Source organism: Anopheles funestus, assembly GCF_943734845.2.
Source record: "Anopheles funestus chromosome X unlocalized genomic scaffold, idAnoFuneDA-416_04 X_unloc_30, whole genome shotgun sequence".
Taxonomy (NCBI): domain Eukaryota; kingdom Metazoa; phylum Arthropoda; class Insecta; order Diptera; family Culicidae; genus Anopheles; species Anopheles funestus.
The window spans coordinates 135001-155000 of record NW_026045155.1 but is presented as its reverse complement, the minus strand read 5'-3'; the positions used below and the strand labels follow the sequence as shown (position 1 = coordinate 155000).

The 20000-nt window shown below is 49.7% G+C and overlaps 1 non-coding gene across 1 annotated transcript; it reads left to right on the top strand.

Annotated features, from left to right (window-relative positions):
• The first annotated feature begins 19727 nt into the window (after positions 1–19727).
• On the top strand, positions 19728–19885 carry LOC125773320 (5.8S ribosomal RNA). Its single transcript, XR_007420034.1, has one exon. It is a non-coding gene; the product is annotated as a 5.8S ribosomal RNA (ribosomal RNA).
• The last annotated feature ends 115 nt before the right edge of the window (positions 19886–20000 follow it).

The following is a 20000-nucleotide window of genomic DNA, read 5'->3' as shown; positions in this document are numbered from 1 at the left end:
TCAAGGTGAAGATTCAACCGGGACAGGATCAGGCGCTCCAACACCTTGCCGAGTGCGTCTAGCATGCACAACGGCCGGTACGAGGAGCTTTCCCCGGGAGGTTTGCCAGGCTTTGGCAGCAGCACCAAGCGCTGCCTCTTCCATGACGAAGGAAACTCGCCACGGTCGAGACAGTCCTGGTACAGACGGCAGAAGACCTCCGGGTACTCCCTGATCGCTGTCTTCACGGCTGCATTGGGGATCCCGTCCAATCCCGGCGCCTTCCGGTTGGCCATGCACGCCACGATGTCCAGCAGCTCTCGCGTGGTGACAGGCATCAGCGACTGCCCATCCTCGACGTCCTCCTCTGCCGGCCACTCGACAGCCGGGTGAGTCGGAAACAGGTCCCCAGAGATGCGTAGCAGCTCCTCCTTGTCAGTCTCGGGAGGCACGTAACTGCCACGAATCCGAGACATGACAGTCCGGTACCCTGCTCCGAACTCGTTCTCCTCCGCCAGTCGGATGAGCTCATCAAACTCAGTGCGCTTGCTGGCCCGAATCGCCTTCTCCATGGCCCGCCTCGCAGTCCGGTGGTGCGCTGCTGCGATGCTGCGCTCCTGCAAATCGACCGTGGCAACCATACGGTCGCGAGCTGCTGCACATTCCTCACGAAGGCGTGTGAGCTCCGGTGTCCACCAGAAGAGGGCTCGATGGGGATCACGGTGCGACGAGGTGATCCGCGCCATCGTTTGGTCGCATGCCCGCAACATGGCATCGACCATCCCCTCCTGGTTTACTGCTCGCTCCACGAAGTTCGCTGCGCTAAGTGCTGCTCGGAACGCCTCGGCTGAAAACTGCGAAGCCTTCCATCTCCTGCTTGACTGGTGGCCTCGTACCCGCTGCTGGTCGTGCTGCTGCTGTCGCCGGCGATTTTGCTGTTGTTGTTGCCGCCGATGATGCCGCTGCTGCTGCGGTCGCTGGTTCTGGCTTTGGTGCTGCTGCTGACGTTGGAGCTGAGGTGAGGAGGACGGCCCGACGGTGTAAACGATGTACCGGTGGTCGGAAGCCGTATAAAACCGCGCCAACGAGTCAGGAGCCACTGCCCATGTGTCGGGGCGTGCGATAGTCTCGCTCGCGAACGACACATCCACGACGCTGGGTGTGGCAACACCGTTCCCGACGAACGTTGGGGTTGTTCCCTGGTTGAGGATCCTCAGCCCAAGCTGCTCGATGGTGTTGAGCAGCGCCTCACCTCGCACGGTGTTCCGCTCGCTTCCCCACTCCTCATGCCAGGCGTTGAAGTCGCCTGCCACTACGACGTGATGATGGGAAAGTGCCTCCAGTTCGAGCGCCTCAAGAAAATGCTCGAACTCACCGAGAGTCAGTCGTGGAGGAGCATAGCAGCTGACGAAAACAACTCCTCCAATCTGGGCGGCCACCAATCCGGGCGTTGGGCTGCGCCACACACGCTGGATGGGATATGCTCCGGTGGCCACCACGGCCACTGCCCCCGATGAGTCCACTGACCACGTTCCGTTGTTCTCCGGAGGCCGGTACACCTCCGAAAGCAGCAGCACGTCGATCCGCTCAGTCCGAGCGGATTGCAGAACGAAATCCTGTGCGGTGCGTCCACCACCCAGGTTCGCCTGCAACACTCGCAGTTGTTGCCTCACACCTGGCACGGTGCCGGCAGTTGTCCACAGCTCTGGTGACCGATGTTGTGCGGGCCACCACACTTAAGGCATTTGGGCTCCAAAGCGCAGGCTTTCGCCAGATGACCGGTGCTGCCACAGCGGAAGCATTTGCCTCGGTAGTCCGCTTCATTCCGACAGTCCCGCACGATGTGCCCCGTTTCCAGGCACCGCAGACAGCGACGCTGGGAGATCGGACGACGAGGGACCTCATGAGCCACGCTGATGCACTGGCAAAGAGACAGTTTTGCCTCGTACAGCTGCTGCGCCTTTACCAGCGGAAGACGAACACGTGCGCGCTTCGTGCCATCGCTCAGCTCCCAAACTTCACAGAAGGTGATGCCCGGGGCTACTCCAAGCTTAGCCCGAATCGCCTCCTTCACCTCATCAACGGTGGCCAGCGAGTCGACATGGGTGATCAGCAGCTCACCCATCTCAGTCAGCACTCGCACTGCACCCATTTCGCCAATGACACTCTGGATCTTATCCGCGAGTGCCTCACTGTCCGCGCTTCGACTAATGGGGACACGGAGATGATCCTGTGCCGTTCGCCGGCCCATCCCGATAGCCGTGCGGACCTCTTCCAGTTCTGGGGCCGTACGTAGCTTCAGATACACCTGCGTCCAGGTTGTACCTACTGCCGGCGCCACTTCGATGGTGTCTGGACGCACGTTACGGCGAGTCGGCTTTTGTTGACTCTGCTGTTGCTGTTGTCGCGGCTGGCTCTGCTGCTGCACCGTTGGCCGCTGCTGTCGCGTCTGCTGCTGCTGTTGTAACGTTGGCCCCTGCTGTTGCGTCTGCTGCCGCTTCTGCAACGCCGGCCACTGCTGGCGTGTCTGCTGCTGCTGACGCTGCTGGGATGGCTGTTGCTGCCGGATTTGTTGCTGCTGCTGCTGCTGTTGTGATGGCTGCGCCTTACCACGGCGATTGCCACGCTTGCGCTGCACGCGCTTAACCGGCTCACTACTGGCCACCTCTGCCCACGTGCGCTGCTCCTCGGCGATGCTGGCGTAGTAACCCTGAGCAGTCACATTCTTGGCGCCAATCGACTGCAGGATAAGCTCGTTCAGCGCCTGCCGGTCCTTCATGTGTTCTTCCCGAAGCCGCTCTTCACGCTGGCGAGCCTGCTCCTGGACCGCCTGTAGCTCCTGACGAGCACGCTCCTGAACCTGCTGCATATCAATCCGAGCCTGCTCGGCGTTGGCGTCCATACGTTGACGGAGAGCCGAGAGCTCCTGCTGCAGGTCCTGAATTGTCGACAGTAGCTGCTCATTAGTGAGGGAAGTCTCACTCATGAGCTTCCTCAGCTCGACCATCTCCGAGCTAGCTGGCTTCATTGTCGGTAGGGACACTCTAGTCACGGCCACTTTCGCCTCCATAATCTGCGGAAGCTTGGCCGGTCTCACGTCGGATGAGTCAGCCCTGGGACGAAGGGATCGCCCAGATACTGACATTTTCCGCACTTTATGCTGGATTTACTCCCCCTCACGGGAGGACGCCAGCAGCGGACTGCCCCGTGAGAACCACCACAGCAGAAATGGTATTCGAGCAGTAAAATCGTTCAGGGAGGTGGTGTTTCGTCACGTTAGGTCGTTCCACGATTTATCAAGACCGAGCTAGACCCCCAAAAATGCCGAATTGGCCAGGGGGGGTGGAAAATGACCCAGGGGGGTGGGGGGCTAGATGTAATTGCCCCTCCTGAGCAAAACTCCCGAACACACCAAGCTCCTATCTCCTCTCCTTTCACCCGAAAATGGCGAAAAACCCGAAAATCCACCAAAAATCCGCGATTCCTGATCCGGGGGGGGCGGTGGGTGGGTGGTGGGGGCGCGGAAAAATTTCAGGGGGTGTGGCAAGTGGTCCCCGAATTTTAGAGCCCAAAACCGGAATTTTTTGCAGCCCGCAAATAATTTTCCGCAGCGTTTTTATGTTTTTCACCTTTTTAACGCCTTAATAAGGAAATCCGGAAAATGCGGGGGGGGTGCTGGAGGTCCGGAAAAAATCCAGGGGGTGCGTCTGGAGGTCCCCGAATTTTCCAGCACAAAACCGGAATTTTCCACTGCACTTGTGTAATTTTCCGGCGAAGTCCAAAATTTAATGCACCTTGATAAGGCCTTAATAAGGCCGGGGGTCACTGAGGGCGATGGGGTGAGGTGGGAGCGGGGGGAAAAATTTTCCCCGAATCGTCTCTCCGTGCTCAACCACCTCCAACACTCACGAAACCGATCAGGCGATAAAAATTTTCCACTTTATAACACACTCAATATTTTGTACCATGGGAAAATGCCGCCTGGGCAGTTCTGTCACCACGTGTTGCAAAAGTGTTTTCCACTTTTTTCAGCACTAAAATCACCGATTTTGATGCGGTTTTTTCACAAAATCACTTCTTTGGCACTCCGCACACGATTTAAAACATATCCGGTCCAAATCCGTTCAAAATTCACTGAGCTGTGAGTGTCCAAAGTTCCCCATACAAAATGTATGGGCACCAAAATATCGTTTTTTGTCGCACTTCCACTGCTCCGATCGACTCGGAAACCGTTTTATCGGCTTCAGCGGCCACGATTTACCTTAAATCAACCTCTTCCGGCAGGAAAAGAGGTGATTTTTTGCACACCTGAACACCGGTTCACTTTGGTGCTCCCGGAGGGGGCAAAAACACAACAAAACTGTATTTGCACAAAAATTGTCGTTTTTTGGCCGAACTTCACTATTTTTGGGTAAATCGGGTGCTCTAAGCACGATTTTGACACTTTTAAAACGATTTTATTACGATTTTCACCAAATTTTCACCACTTCTTGACGGAGCGTTTGTTTACCACATCTTCACTTGTCAGCACCCAGGTGACAATACAGGGATAACTGGCTTGTGGCCGCCAAGCGTTCATAGCGACGTGGCTTTTTGATCCTTCGATGTCGGCTCTTCCTATCATTGTAAAGCAAAATTTACCAAGCGTAGGATTGTTCACCCTTTCAAGGGAACGTGAGCTGGGTTTAGACCGTCGTGAGACAGGTTAGTTTTACCCTACTGGTGTGCATTGTTTGTCGCTATCTTAACGGAATTCCTGTGCAGTACGAGAGGAACCACAGGTACGGACCACTGGCTCAATACTAGTTCGAACGGACTATGGTATGACGCTACGTCCGCTGGATTATGCCTGAACGCCTCTAAGGTCGTATCCAATCCGAGCTGATAGCGCTTCTTATACCCATTAGGTGGTCGTAAGCTAGCGGGCCTAACAACCCTCCGAGAACCGTCCGTGCTGTCCATTGGCACACTGGCGTCTCATCCCCGCTTACTACTAGGCCGCAAAGGGCGGGTTCGCGCTGCACGTGTTAGTACCATACATGTTGGGAACACCGGTGGACGAGCTTGCCGACTGTGGATATCACTAGTTTCGACACCTACGACCGCCCGCAAACGACGGGACTACAGGCTGGGAGCTTCAAGTTGTAGAGATGCGTTCGCATCGATCCTCTCAGGCGACCCATGCTTGGTGGTTAGTGCTTGCGCGTGCGCGCCCCGTGTGTGCTGGAATTGGCCAACCAGTGCACATTGGTGGTGCGTACCGTGACTTGCACCATGTGACGAGAGTGTTGAAGAACACTGTGTGGTGACTCTATGCCTATGTGATGGGGTGCTTGTAACACACGACCGAACCGACGGCTCGTTGGATGGTCACGACAGTGTGGTGCAGGTGCGCCCATGTGTAACGAATACATTGAGTGCCGTTGGAGGTTAGCGGTTGGTTGGTTGCATGCTACAACTTCGCGTTGTACATGGGCTGGCCGCTGCGCTTCCTTCGGGTTGCCACTTGATGTTGATAGGGTTGATGTATTGTGTTCGTTGACTTTTGGTTCATTCCAAAAGTCTTCGGACTTAGATAATTTTACAAGTGTCGGCGCTCTCGGACCGAAAATAAGAAGACAACTAAGAAGAAAAAGAGAAAGAAGCTAATAGTGGAAAGTATTCTTCTTCAAAGAAGGAACAAAAATTTTACAAGTGTTGAAAAATTTCCTAAGTCCAAAAAATTTTCTAAGTCCAGAAAATTTTCTAAGTCCCACAAAATGGAACATGATGAAGAAGATACAGAAGTTGAAAATTTTTCTAAGTCCAAAAAATTTTCTAAGTCCAGAAAATTTTCTAAGTCCAAAGTGTTGGAACAATTTCCAAAGGCCCATAGGTTGCACTGAATTTTCCTAAGTTGGCCACAAGTACCCATGAGGTATCGAGAAGGTTCACCCGAAGGACATAATATGTCCCAAAGTACCGATAGAGTACCCACAAATAGCACCGCGTTGGCCTAAGTTGGCCAAAAGTACCGATAGAGTACCCACAAGAAGCACTGAGTTGGCCTAAGTTGGCCAAAAGTACCGATAGAGTACCCACAAATAGCACCCAGTTGGCCTAAGTTGGCCAAAAGTACCGATAGAGCACCCACAAGTAGCACCCAATTGGCCTATGTTGGCCAAAAGTACCGATAGAGTACCCACAAATAGCACCGAATGGGCCTAACATGGCCAAAAGTACCGATAGAGTACCCACAAATAGCACCGAATGGGCCTAACATGGCCAAAAGTACCGATAGAGCACCCACATATAGCACCCCATTGGCCTAAGTTGGCCAAAAGTACCGATAGAGTACCCACAAAGAGCACCCAATTGGCCTAAGTTGGCCAAAAGTACAGCCAAGTAGCACCATAGAGGCCCGAGTAGAGCGAAATGTGGGCCAAATTGAACATTTGAAAATTTTTACAAGTCCAGAAAATTTTCTAAGTCCAGAAAATTTTCTAAGTCCAAAGAGTTGGACAAATTTCCTTAGGCCCAAAGGTTGCACTGAATGTTCCTAAGTTGGCCATCAGTACCCATGAAGTATCGCGAAGGTTCACCCGAAAGACACAATATGCCCTAAAGTACCCACAGAGTACCCACAAGTTGCACCCAATTGGCCTAAGTTGGCCAAAAGTACCGACAAGTAGCACCATAGAGGCCCGAGTAGAGCGAAATGTGGGCCAAAGTACCGAGTAGTTGCAACAAATGCCCAAATGGATACCAAAATGTGGTACCAAGCACCTAACTGTTGCAACAAATGCTAGCTTTCTGAGCAAAAGCTGTGGACCAATTTCGTAGAAGAACCGCCTAGGCGAAAAGGCAAAAATCGCCGAAGCTGGCCCGCTCGCAGAGCTCGCGGGCCAGGAGATACTCATAGGGCGATTTACTAGAGTGGGGAACTTGAGAATTTTTGTGTCCGAGACTTTGGGCAACTTCGCGGCCGCCCCCTTAAAGTAAAAGATTTTCTCTGGGTGCCTAAAATTCGCAATTCCCGCAAAGTCGGGAAGACGTTAAAGTTTTTGCCCAAAAAATGGCCATCGATTTAAGGTGATTTTCCAATAAGAAAATGCTTCCTATTTTGAATTTTTTCGAATATTTCCTAAACTAAGCGTCGGAGCACATGGCCGTGGAGGAACTTTTGGTAGCTTTTGGCAAGGGCTATCGGATGAAATAATGCGAAAGGCCATCGGAGCGATATTGGATTAATGCGGGCCCATAAACGTACCTAAGAAGTGAAAATTGGTACCTTGCACGCAGGATGCAAGAAATGCTTGAGTGTTAACCAACATCGGTACCAAGTACCTAGGTTATATCGAGTGCGTAGATGGAAGTCGGTACCGAAGGGAAACCTTCCTAGGCTAGGTGCACGCAAGTGAGTATGGATCGATCAGTAGAAAGATGGGAAGCCCAAGGAAACCTTCCTAGGCTAGGTGCACGCAAGTGAGTATGGATCGATCAGTAGAAAGATGGGAAGCCCAAGGAAACCTTCCTAGGCTAGGTGCACGCAAGTGAGTATGGATCGATCAGTAGAAAGATGGGAAGCCATAGGAAACCTTCCTAGGCTAGGTGCACGCAAGTGAGTATGGATCGATCAGTAGAAAGATGGGAAGCCATAGGAAACCTTCCTAGGCTAGGTGCACGCAAGTGAGTATGGATCGATCAGTAGAAAGATGGGAAGCCATAGGAAACCTTCCTAGGCTAGGTGCACGCAAGTGAGTATGGATCGATCAGTAGAAAGATGGGAAGCCATAGGAAACCTTCCTAGGCTAGGTGCACGCAAGTGAGTATGGATCGATCAGTAGAAAGATGGGAAGCCATAGGAAACCTTCCTAGGCTAGGTGCACGCAAGTGAGTATGGATCGATCAGTAGAAAGATGGGAAGCCATAGGAAACCTTCCTAGGCTAGGTGCACGCAAGTGAGTATGGATCGATCAGTAGAAAGATGGGAAGCCATAGGAAACCTTCCTAGGCTAGGTGCACGCAAGTGAGTATGGATCGATCAGTAGAAAGATGGGAAGCCATAGGAAACCTTCCTAGGCTAGGTGCACGCAAGTGAGTATGGATCGATCAGTAGAAAGATGGGAAGCCATAGGAAACCTTCCTAGGCTAGGTGCACGCAAGTGAGTATGGATCGATCAGTAGAAAGATGGGAAGCCATAGGAAACCTTCCTAGGCTAGGTGCACGCAAGTGAGTATGGATCGATCAGTAGAAAGATGGGAAGCCATAGGAAACCTTCCTAGGCTAGGTGCACGCAAGTGAGTATGGATCGATCAGTAGAAAGATGGGAAGCCATAGGAAACCTTCCTAGGCTAGGTGCACGCAAGTGAGTATGGATCGATCAGTAGAAAGATGGGAAGCCATAGGAAACCTTCCTAGGCTAGGTGCACGCAAGTGAGTATGGATCGATCAGTAGAAAGATGGGAAGCCCAAGGAAACCTTCCTAGGCTAGGTGCACGCAAGTGAGTATGGATCGATCAGTAGAAAGATGGGAAGCCATAGGAAACCTTCCTAGGCTAGATGCACGCAAGTGAGTATGGATCGATCAGTAGAAAGATGGGAAGCCATAGGAAACCTTCCTAGGCTAGGTGCACGCAAGTGAGTATGGATCGATCAGTAGAAAGATGGGAAGCCATAGGAAACCTTCCTAGGCTAGGTGCACGCAAGTGAGTATGGATCGATCAGTAGAAAGATGGGAAGCCATAGGAAACCTTCCTAGGCTAGGTGCACGCAAGTGAGTATGGATCGATCAGTAGAAAGTGGGAAGCCCAGTACCAAATGCCCTAGTGAAGACCGTAAACGAATATCATGAACCGAGAAGGAGCACCAAATGCCCTAGTGAAGACCGTAAACGAATATCATGAACCGATAAGGAGCACCAAATGCCCTAGTGAAGACCGTAAACGAATATCATGAACCGATAAGGAGCACCAAATGCCCTAGTGAAGACCGTAAACGAATATCATGAACCGAGAAGTAGCAACGAATGCCTGAAAATGTACCAAGTCCTCGGTATAGAGTAACGAGAGTTAACCGCCGTGATGTATGCAATGTGGGCAGCCATTGCATGGGTTCTGGACTTGGTTCGCGAATAACTTTTTTGCTAGACATCGGACAAAGTTGACGTGGAAGAACGAAATGTAGCATTTGGTGCCACCTATTTAAAACTTTTTCAAGATTGAAGATCCGATCGATACAGCCTGAGTTATAGGCAAAAGTTGGTGCAAAATTGAGCATTTTTAATGGTGAAAAATCGGTAATCCTCGAATAGCTCCTGTTGGAAGCATCGGACCACATGGTCGTGGAGGAACATATTGTAGCGCGCGGTGTCAAGTATCGACACTCAAAACCGCATGTCCGATGGACGGAAAATGACCAAGTTATAGTGAAAACTTGGTTGCACCAAATTCCCGAAGAAGTGCAACGAGAAGGTGAATGCGATGGTTGTTCGTCGAATAGCTCCGGCCACAGACATGGTAGCGATTAGTGGTGCATGGAAGAAATCTAGCCACAAGTGCCATCTACCCATGGCCAGAACAAAGTGTGGCCATATCTTGGATACCGGCGGAGCTATGGGGCAAATACGGGCCAACAATGGTGCCAGGTGGACCAAAAATCCGACCAAGTGCGCGAGGCGCTTTCGTGAATAGCTCCGGCCACAGACATGGTAGCGATTAGTGGTGCATGGAAGAAATCTAGCCACAAGTGCCATCTACCCATGGCCAGAAGAAAGTGTGGCGCTATCTTGGATACCGGCGGAGCTATGGGGCAAATATGGGCCAAAAATGGTGAAGTTGGACCAAAAATCCGACCAAGTGCGCGAGGCGCTTTCGTGAATAGCTCCGGCCACAGACATGGTAGCGATTAGTGGTGCATGGAAGAAATCTAGCCACAAGTGCCATCTACCCATGGCCAGAAGAAAGTGTGGCCATATCTTGGATACCGGCGGAGCTATGGGGCAAATATGGGCCAAAAATGGTGCAAGTTGGACCAAAAATCCGACCAAGTGCGCGAGGCGCTTTCGTGAATAGCTCCGGCCACAGACATGGTAGCGATTAGTGGTGCATGGAAGAAATCTAGCCACAAGTGCCATCTACCCATGGCCAGAAGAAAGTGTGGCGCTATCTTGGATACCGGCGGAGCTATGGGGCAAATATGGGCCAAAAATGGTGAAGTTGGACCAAAAATCCGACCAAGTGCGCGAGGCGCTTTCGTGAATAGCTCCGGCCACAGACATGGTAGCGATTAGTGGTGCATGGAAGAAATCTAGCCACAAGTGCCATCTACCCATGGCCAGAAGAAAGTGTGGCCATATCTTGGATACCGGCGGAGCTATGGGGCAAATATGGGCCAAAAATGGTGCAAGTTGGACCAAAAATCCGACCAAGTGCGCGAGGCGCTTTCGTGAATAGCTCCGGCCACAGACATGGTAGCGATTAGTGGTGCATGGAAGAAATCTAGCCACAAGTGCCATCTACCCATGGCCAGAAGAAAGTGTGGCCATATCTTGGATACCGGCGGAGCTATGGGGCAAATATGGGCCAAAAATGGTGAAGTTGGACCAAAAATCCGACCAAGTGCGCGAGGCGCTTTCGTGAATAGCTCCGGCCACAGACATGGTAGCGATTAGTGGTGCATGGAAGAAATCTAGCCACAAGTGCCATCTACCCATGGCCAGAACAAAGTGTGGCCATATCTTGGATACCGGCGGAGCTATGGGGCAAATACGGGCCAACAATGGTGCCAGGTGGACCAAAAATCCGACCAAGTGCGCGAGGCGCTTTCGTGAATAGCTCCGGCCACAGACATGGTAGCGATTAGTGGTGCATGGAAGAAATCTAGCCACAAGTGCCATCTACCCATGGCCAGAAGAAAGTGTGGCGCTATCTTGGATACCGGCGGAGCTATGGGGCAAATATGGGCCAAAAATGGTGAAGTTGGACCAAAAATCCGACCAAGTGCGCGAGGCGCTTTCGTGAATAGCTCCGGCCACAGACATGGTAGCGATTAGTGGTGCATGGAAGAAATCTAGCCACAAGTGCCATCTACCCATGGCCAGAAGAAAGTGTGGCCATATCTTGGATACCGGCGGAGCTATGGGGCAAATATGGGCCAAAAATGGTGCAAGTTGGACCAAAAATCCGACCAAGTGCGCGAGGCGCTTTCGTGAATAGCTCCGGCCACAGACATGGTAGCGATTAGTGGTGCATGGAAGAAATCTAGCCACAAGTGCCATCTACCCATGGCCAGAAGAAAGTGTGGCGCTATCTTGGATACCGGCGGAGCTATGGGGCAAATATGGGCCAAAAATGGTGAAGTTGGACCAAAAATCCGACCAAGTGCGCGAGGCGCTTTCGTGAATAGCTCCGGCCACAGACATGGTAGCGATTAGTGGTGCATGGAAGAAATCTAGCCACAAGTGCCATCTACCCATGGCCAGAAGAAAGTGTGGCCATATCTTGGATACCGGCGGAGCTATGGGGCAAATATGGGCCAAAAATGGTGCAAGTTGGACCAAAAATCCGACCAAGTGCGCGAGGCGCTTTCGTGAATAGCTCCGGCCACAGACATGGTAGCGATTAGTGGTGCATGGAAGAAATCTAGCCACAAGTGCCATCTACCCATGGCCAGAAGAAAGTGTGGCCATATCTTGGATACCGGCGGAGCTATGGGGCAAATATGGGCCAAAAATGGTGAAGTTGGACCAAAAATCCGACCAAGTGCGCGAGGCGCTTTCGTGAATAGCTCCGGCCACAGACATGGTAGCGATTAGTGGTGCATGGAAGAAATCTAGCCACAAGTGCCATCTACCCATGGCCAGAAGAAAGTGTGGCCATATCTTGGATACCGGCGGAGCTATGGGGCAAATATGGGCCAAAAATGGGTAAAATTGTACGGTCCAAAGCCAAGGGTAAATTTTTTTATTCCGCTAATAACTTCTAGCACAGACATTGAATCGGTTGGTGATGTATGGATGAAATGTAGCAAACAGTTGGAACTACCCATAAAATCTTAAAGATTGACGATCCAATGTATAGAACCGGAGTAATGTGCGATACTTGGTGAAAAATCGAGTGAAAAATTAGCTATAAACTGTTTTTGGCCCATAACTCGAATACTAGACATCGGAAGGGGGGGTCGTAGAACGATTTTTTGTTGCCCTATCGATTCCCTATCGAACGAGCAAAAGTTGTTTTTTTGACCAAAAAGGACCCCTACTCTAGTAAAATTGGCCTGATTTTACTAGTCCTCGGTACCCGTACAGGCAAAATGAGCAAAATGCTCAAGTATGAATGGTTTTTGGCCCATAACTCGAATACTAGACGTCGCAGGGGGGTGTCTTAGAACAATTTTTGGTAGCCCTTGAAATTATCTATCGAATGACATATACTTGATTTTTTGACCAAAAAGTTCCTAGACTAGTAAAAATCGCATCATTTTACTAGAGTCGGGTACCCTGGACGAAAAACCGCTATAATTGCGGTTTTTGGCTAATAACTCGAATACTAGACGTCGCAGGGGGGTGTCGTGGAACAATTTTTGGTAGCCCTTGAAATTATCTATCGAATGACATATACTTGATTTTTGGCCAAAAAGTTCCCTAGACTAGTAAAAATCGCATCATTTTACTAGAGTCGGGTACCCTGGACGAAAAACCGCTATAGTTGCGGTTTTTGGCTAATAACTCGAATACTAGGCGTCGGAGGGGGGTGCCGTAGAACAATTTTTGGTAGCCCTTGAAATTATCTATCGAATGACATATACTTGATTTTTTGACCAAAAAGTTCCTAGACTAGTAAAAATCGCATCATTTTACTAGAGTCGGGTACCCTGTACGAAAAACCGCTATAGTTGCGGTTTTTGGCCAATAACTCGAATACTAGACGTCGGAGGGGGGTGCCGTAGAACAATTTTTTGTAGCCCTTGAAATTACCTTTCGAATGATATATAGTGGTTTTTTGGTCAAACAGTGACCCCGAGACTAGTAACCCTCCATACACAAAACCGCCTAAAAAGTTTTGGTTTTGCAAAATTTTGAAAAGTGCGTCAAAAAAATTTTTTCAAAAAGTACCAAATCGTGATCAGAACTCACTATAGACCATAAAAAGTGAAATCCGATGGTCATTTGCAACACTTGGTCAATCGAGAAAAATTTCACTTTTTTACTAGAGTCGGGTACCCTGAACGAAAAATCGCTCAAGTGATGGTTTTTGGCCAATAACTCGAATACTAGACGTCGGAGGGGGGTGCCGTAGAACAATTTTTTGTAGCCCTTGAAATTACCTTTCGAATGATATATAGTGGTTTTTTGGTCAAACAGTGACCCCGAGACTAGTAACCCTCCATACACAAAACCGCCTACAAAAACTTTGTTTTGAAAAATTTTGAAAAGTTCAAAAAAATTTTTTTTTCAAAAACTACTAAAACGTGATAAGAACTTACTATAGACCATGAAAAGTGATATCCGATGATAATTTGCAAAAGTTGGTAACTAGTAAAAAATTTCACTTTTTTACTAGAGTCGGTGCAACGAGAAAAAAAAAGTCCGTGATGGAGAAAAATGGCACGTTTTCCACGCCTGTACGCTTTCGTTTTCTATATAGGGGGTAGGTGAGCCAGAAGCATGATTTTGACTGAGTATGTATCTTTATGAATTGGACCCTTCTAAATCGATTGAGACTACCCCCAGGACGATCGGACGACTGCTTCTGGCTCAAAATGTGGTTTTTAGATTTTGATCGTCAATTATGCGAGAAAAAATCGATTAGAAGTAAAGATACGAAATGCTTGGTCTAAGTTGGGAAACGACTTCGGATATTTGTTGGACGTTGTCGTAGAAGGTCCGAGGACCAAGGAAAAGTGATTTCCAAGTGGATTTATGCACTATTAGTCGATGGTAAGATGTGAAATTAGTAGAACTTACCATACAGTTTGCGAAGTTGAAGCAATCGGTTGGTGAATATGGTACTGTCTGTCCAATTTGGTGGTTCGGAATGAGTGAAACGATGTTGATGATGGATAGACGTTCCGATTGCCCCCGATCGGGGAACATATAGTGGTCTTTAAGGTCCAAGTACCTATGTTTTGGTAAGCAGAACTGAGAGTTAAAGGATGAAAGTCGGCCATTCCTAATATCATCCTATCGGTGGTTCGCGAGTTGTTTGAGGACCGGAGCAGCTCGCGATGAAACGGTCCTAGGGTATTGGTTATCCATCCAAGGAAGAGTAAATGCGATCCTAGATGTGTGTCGTTGGCCGTTCTACCGGTATCGCCTATCGATGAGATATCGACGGGCATGCCTTACTCGAAAGTTGAATTCTAGGATCGATGGTCAAACAGACCTATGAGCGATAAACCAAACTGAACACGTGTTGATGTCGGCATTTCCTATCATTTGTCGCAGGTTGTTTAGGGACCGGAGCAGCTTGCGACCGAGACGGTCCCTTCCCGAAAGATGGTGAACCGAGTCGTCTGGCGTAAAAACCGGACGACTCGAAAGGGCTTGACCCTTTCAAGTGAGCGATAATCACATTCTACGCTCAGTTCGACAGCTACAAGGCAATCACTCGCTATGTTCAGAGCTAATACATGCAACATGCCGGCATTGTTTCCACCGACGCATGGATTCAAGACTGGTGCACTTATTAGTTAAACCGTTCGCCTCCGGGTGTTTCGAGTTCAAGTCTGGATGAGGATTGATCTTGCTGGTAATAGCTTGAGCCCCTGAATAAGGGGTCGAAGCGTACATCTTGAGACCATGTACAACATATTACCAAATCGGCACCATGGGTTCGGGTGCAAGTGATGTAACCGTGAAAGATGTTGAGCAGCCCAACATCGGTTTACACACGCATAATAGGAAGGCAGCGCTGTCGACTGGTCAGTCGTGTAAGAAGTGTGCATTATCGATCACAAATATATTGGTGATCTGTAGGTTGCGCATACACCATGCCCGGTGTAAAGTGCCGTGGTCCCCCCCGGGGGGCTGCATCAAACCGTTCGCCACGCGAACTACCCAATGGAACGAACTCTATGCATTTAATAAGAAGAAGAGATGATAATGAAACACGGTCGATTTAAGAGTTGAAAACGTTGAAATACCTATAAGCAAGTCTTAAGTTGGTGGTGACCGTTACGCCCCAACAAATTGGTGCCTTACCCTACACCAAAGAGCCATTCAACATGGTTCAAGTGAGCGATAATCACGCTCTACGCTCAGTATGACAGCTGCAAGGCAATCACTCGCTAAGTTCAGAGCTAATACATGCAACACGCCGGCATTGTTTCCACCGACGCATGGATTCAAGACTGGTGCACTTATTAGTTAAACCGTTCGCCTCCAGGTGTTTCGAGTTCAAGTCTGGATGAGGATTGTTCTTGCTGGTAATAGCTTGAGCCCCTGAATAAGGGGCCGAAGCGTACATCTTGAGAGTAAATGTACAACATATTACCAAATCGGCACCGTGGGTTCTGGTGCAAGTGATGTAACCATGAAAGATGTTGAGCAGCCCAACATCGGTTTACACACGCATAAGGGGTTTATTGTTATCTGTAGGTTGCGCATACACCATACCCGGTGTAAAGTGCCGTGGTCCCCCAGGGGGCTGCATCAAAACGTTCGCCATGCGAACTACCCAATGGAACGAACTCGATGTATTGAAAGAGATGAACAATTAATAGCGAGAATAGGGGCCCGGAAGCAATTCCGCGGCCCTACGGTCGATTCAAGAGTTGAAACGTTGTACAATCGTGGATAGCACCTAGTGCTAATATGGTGAGAGATAATGTGTGAGGAAATTTAGTTTCCTAAAGTTTAGTTAGTGGTTTCCGTTGTGCCCTAACAAACTTAAAGTTGGTGGTGACCGTTACACCCCAACAAATTGGTGCCTTACCCAACACCAAAGAGCCATTCCATATGGTTCTAGAGAGAGAGAGTTGTGTGGAAATTTATTTCCCACTAAGCGAGTGTGTGTCTGTAGTGGAACGAATTCTGGTTGATCCTACCAGTAATATACGCTTGTCTCAAAGGTTAAGCCATGCATGTCTAAGTACAAACATAAATGAATGTGAAACCGCATAAGGCTCAGTATAACAGCTATAATTCACAAGATCATCCTACCACTAGTTACTTGGATAACTGTGGAAAATCCAGAGCTAATACATGCAACATGCCGGGACTGTTGCCCTCGCGGGTAGCTGAACTGGTGCACTTATTAGTTAAACCAATCGCCTCCGGGCGGCTTGAGTTGAAGTCTGGATAAGGACGCAGATCGTATGGTCGCTTGTCGACTGACGACAGATCTTTCAAATGTCTGCCCTATCAACTATTGATGGTAGTGTAGAGGACTACCATGGTTGCGACGGGTAACGGGGAATCAGGGTTCGATTCCGGAGAGGGAGCCTGAGAAATGGCTACCACATCCAAGGAAGGCAGCAGGCGCGTAAATTACCCAATCCCAGTACGGGGAGGTAGTGACGAGAAATAACAATATGGACCTCTCTAACGATGGTCCATAATTGGAATGAGTTGAGTATAAATCCTTCAACAAGGATCAAGTGGAGGGCAAGTCTGGTGCCAGCAGCCGCGGTAATTCCAGCTCCACTAGCGTATATTAAAGTTGTTGCGGTTAAAACGTTCGAAGTTGATTGCCCGTCCAGACACGTGACCGCCACGGGCGCCCGGTTACACGCCGGGGCCGTTCGTGCGCGCGCTCACGGCTGCGACTCACAATGGTGTACTTGGGCGTTACTCTGTGAACGAGTACCGTGCTACCGGTTAACTCCGGCACGGGCTCCTCATGGTGCTCAAGATACTCACATTTACCTTGAACAAATTAGAGTGCTCAAAGCAGGCTAAGACAAAGCGTCCGGCCCCCCCGTGGGGTTGGCGTTGGCCGAGAATAATCTTGCATGGAATAATGGAATATGACCTCGGTTTATACGATTTCGTTGGTTTGTCAGAAACCTAGAGGTAATGATTAACAGAAGTAGTTGGGGGCATTGGTATTACGGCGCGAGAGGTGAAATTCGTAGACCGTCGTAGGACCAACTGAAGCGAAAGCGTTTGCCATGGATGCTTTCTTTAATCAAGAACGAAAGTTAGAGGATCGAAGGCGATTAGATACCGCCCTAGTTCTAACCGTAAACGATGCCAATTAGCAATTGGGAGACGCTACCCCTATTCGGTGCTCTCAGTCGCTTCCGGGAAACCAAAATCGGGTTCCGGGGGAAGTATGGTTGCAAAGTTGAAACTTAAAGGAATTGACGGAAGGGCACCACAAGAAGTGGAGCTTGCGGCTTAATTTGACTCAACACGGGAAAATTTACCAGGTCCAAACTTATCGAGGTAAGACAGATTGATAGCTCTTTCTCAAATTTAAGGGTAGTGGTGCATGGCCGTTCTTAGTTCGTGGAATGATTTGTCTGGTTAATTCCGATAACGAACGTGACTCAAACATGCTAACTAGAACGCTGTCAGCAGTGCGCCTCCGGGCGCACCTGACGTTACAGCCGGGCGGCGCCTTCACGGGCGGTCGTCGGCTACGTTTGCCCTGCTTAGCGGGACAACTTGTGTTTAGCAAGCTGAGAATGAGCGATAACAGGTCCGTGATGCCCTTAGATGTTCTGGGCTGCACGCGTGCTACAATGTGGGTCGCAGCGTGTTCTCGCCAATAGGCGCCCCCATTCCGAGAGGAACGGGAAATCACTAAAATGCCCATCTAGTCGGGATTGGGGACTGCAACGGTCCCCATGAACCTGGAATTTCTAGTAAGCACTAGTCATTAGCTAGTGCTGATTACGTCCCTGCCCTTTGTACACACCGCCCGTCGCTACTACCGATGGATTATTTAGTGAGGTTTCTGGAGGCTTACCTTCCGCGGTTCCTTCGTGAGCTGCAGCTGGCATGGCTGAAGTTGACCGAACTTGATGATTTAGAGGAAGTAAAAGTCGTAACAAGGTTTCCGTAGGTGAACCTGCGGAAGGATCATTACTGATGATCGTCCGCGAGTGACCAACCATGGGCTGCCTTCGGTGTAGCTCGGTCGCTCGCTTGCTATGTGTCAGAATTTGTTGAAAGCCAACTCGTTCGTTGTACACTTTGATGGGTGACCATCACTGTGTCTCCGTGCCGAGCTAGATCTCCCCTAGCCGTAAGGCACTTGAACGCCCCTTCGACGACGAGTTGCATGTGTGTGGTATGTGTCAGAATCTGGTGAAGCTTTCTGCATGTGATGTGCCTTGTGTGGATCCGTGGCCATTGCATTGTGTCTGGTGCTTAGATACCCAGACACTTAGAACGCTTGCGCGGAAAGCAAACTCGATCGTTGTACACTTTGATGGGTGACCATCACTGTGTCTCCGTGCCGTGCTAGATCCCCCCTAGCCGTAAGGCACTTTGAACGCCCCTTCGACGACGAGTTACAAGAGTGTGGTATGTGTCAGAATCTGGTGAAGCTTTCTGCATGTGATGTGCCTTGTGTGGATCCGTGGCCATTGCATTGTGTCTGGTGTGTAGGTACCCAGACACTTAGAACGCTTGCGCGGAAAGCAAACTCGATCGTTGTACACTTTGATGGGCAACCATCACTGTGTCTCCGTGCCGTGCTAGATCTCCCCTAGCCGTAAGGCACTTTGAACGCCCCTTCGACGACGAGTTACAAGAGTGTGGTATGTGTCATAATCTGGTGAAGCTTTCTGCATGTGATGTGCCTTGTGTGGATCCGTGGCCATTGCATTGTGTCTGGTGTGTAGGTACCCAGACACTTAAGCAAACTCGATCGTTGTACACTGTGATGGGCGAGCATCACTGTGTATCCGTGCCGTGTAAGAGCTCCCCTGGCCATCAGGCACTTGAAAGGTCCTTCGACGACGAGTTACAATAGTGGTGTGTTAGATACGTCAGATTACGGTGTCTACTAGTGTGCAATACGTATCCGGCTACGGCACGGAACGAACGGGAACTGTGGTGCAGACAAACAAGAGTTAAGCCTATTAGTCATTAACTCTAAGGACGGGGCCATGGGGCGGTACACAAAGGATACGGATGAGCGAGTATGCAGGCCCAATACTCAATAGCTCGATCCGATCCAAGCACATGAGTTGACTGCGGCGCCAGGTTAACCAATGTGCTAGATTCTATTTGGCCAGTAGAATCTTGTGTCTTACGCGATTTGATACCAAGACACCAGAACGAAAGTTAGTTGAAGAGTGATTAAACTCTTATGAAGAATGGTTGTGCAATCACAACTTATGACTTTAACCTATAAAGTGGATATGGACTATCAATTATAACATGGGGCACACACCATGTTCTCGATCCAATCCACGCACACGAGTTGCCTGAGTAGCGACAGGTATACCGATGTGCAATACGTATCCGGCCATAGGCACGGAACGAACAGGAACTGTGGTGCAGACATACAAGGGCCATGGGGCGGTACGCAAAGGATACGGATGAGCGAGTATGCAGGCCCAATACTCAATAGCTCGATCCGATCCAAGCACATGAGTTGACTGCGGCGTCAGGTTAACCGATGTGCTAAGAGAGTTGTTCCTGGGCCTTCAAAGTGACTTCAAAACTATCTTAGCGAATGGTGGCCATGGGCGTAGACATGAGCCACAAGTCACAAGGCCTGGGACTATTGGGTAATAAAGACAACTTAGTCAGAAAGTTAGTCTTTGGACGTACCACCGGGATTGTGTTACATTGGGAACCTTACTATAAAACCCTAGGCAGGGGATCACTCGGCTCATGGATCGATGAAGACCGCAGCTAAATGCGCGTCACAGTGTGAACTGCAGGACACATGAACACCGATAAGTTGAACGCATATTGCGCGTCGGACGATTAAACCCGGCCGATGCACACATTCTTGAGTGCCTATCAATTCCTTGATATACAACAAACCAAACTTCAGGGTGGAGCGTGCCACAATAGAACACTATGGCGAGCAGCCCGTCTAGTGTCGTGGGGGAAACACGCTTCCACACTGTGCAT